This window comes from Zootoca vivipara, chromosome 4 (genome assembly GCF_963506605.1).
Source record: "Zootoca vivipara chromosome 4, rZooViv1.1, whole genome shotgun sequence".
In the NCBI taxonomy this organism is placed as follows: domain Eukaryota; kingdom Metazoa; phylum Chordata; class Lepidosauria; order Squamata; family Lacertidae; genus Zootoca; species Zootoca vivipara.
In genome coordinates, this window is record NC_083279.1 from 85,522,536 (window position 1) to 85,523,848 (window position 1,313).

Here is a 1,313-nt window from a genome sequence, read left to right on the forward strand (position 1 = left end):
TGTGAAACATGGACCATTTATAAACGCCATCTCCAACTCGTCAAAAGATCCCATCAACAGTGTCTCTGAAAAATTGTACACATCACTTGGGAAGACAGGCGAACTAATACCAGTATACTGGAAGAAGCAAAGATCACCAGTGATTCTTCAACATCAACTTTGTTGGACTGGTCATATTGTGCAGATGCCTGATGATCGTCTCCCAAAGCAACTACTCTATTCTGAACTTAAAAATGGAAAGCGTAATGCTGGTGGTCAACAAAAAAGGTTTAAAGCTGTCTCAAGGCAAATCTAAAAAAAAAAGTAGCATAAACACCAACAATTGGGAAACACTTGCCTGCGAGTGCTCCAATTGGAGAACAACCTTTACCAAATGTGTCATGGGCTTTGAAGACACTCAAACTCAGGACGCAAGAGAGAAACATACTAAGAGGAAGGCATGCTTGGCAAATCCACACCGTGATCAACTCCCACCCGGAAACCAATATCCCCACTGTGGAAGGACATGTGGATCCAGAATTGGCCTCCACAGTCACTTACGGACTCATTGTTAAAACCGTTTTTATGGAAGACCTTCTTACTCGGCTACAAGTGATCGCCAAAGAAGAAGAAAACAGGATAGTGGAAAAAGATGATGGCAGGAAGGATTAGCTCAGTGGTAGAGCATCTGCCTTGCAAGCAGAAGGTCCCGGGTTCAATTCCCAGCATTGCCAGGTAGGGTTGGGAGAGACTTGTGCCTGAAATCCCAGAAAGGGTCTTTATTAGTATTTATTAGTTACATTGGTATATCACCTTTACCTTCCAAGGAGCTCGAGGTGATGTACTTGGTTCTCTTCCTCCTCACAACCACCCTGTGAGGTAGGTTAGGCTAAGAGGTGGTGACAGGCCCAAGGTCACCTAATGAGCTTCATGGCTTGAAAAATCCATTTTCGTTGTCCCATTGTAAATTCCCTGTCCGTAGCCTTCCTCCAAAGCTAGCTCTACCAGTTCTATTTTTCTAGAAAAAGAGGTGATGGAACTCACAATGAACTCCTGCCTTGTAATAGCAATGGCGCCCACCTGAGAGGTGCCGGAACTGAGTTCCTGTGAGTTCCAGCTGGGAAAAAAAGCCCTGGGCCCTACCATTAAGCTGAGTGTGGCAACTCCAGATAGCACATACAAATGGGGTGTGGTGGTAAGGCCCCTAACTATTCTTCATGTTAAACAAGAGAGCTGTCCTTGGCTCCCTGCTGCCCCCTACAGTGGAAAACAATATTCCATCACCAGGCTTCTATTAGTGGGGTGGGGAGGGGAGCCATCAGGCAGCAAAAGGT

The 1,313-nt window shown here is 45.6% G+C and overlaps 1 non-coding gene across 1 annotated transcript; it reads left to right on the forward strand.

The window, feature by feature from the left end:
- Window positions 1–636: 636 nt before the first annotated feature.
- Window positions 637–713, forward strand: TRNAA-UGC (transfer RNA alanine (anticodon UGC)). Its single transcript has one exon. It is a non-coding gene; the product is annotated as a tRNA-Ala (tRNA).
- Window positions 714–1,313: the final 600 nt, after the last annotated feature.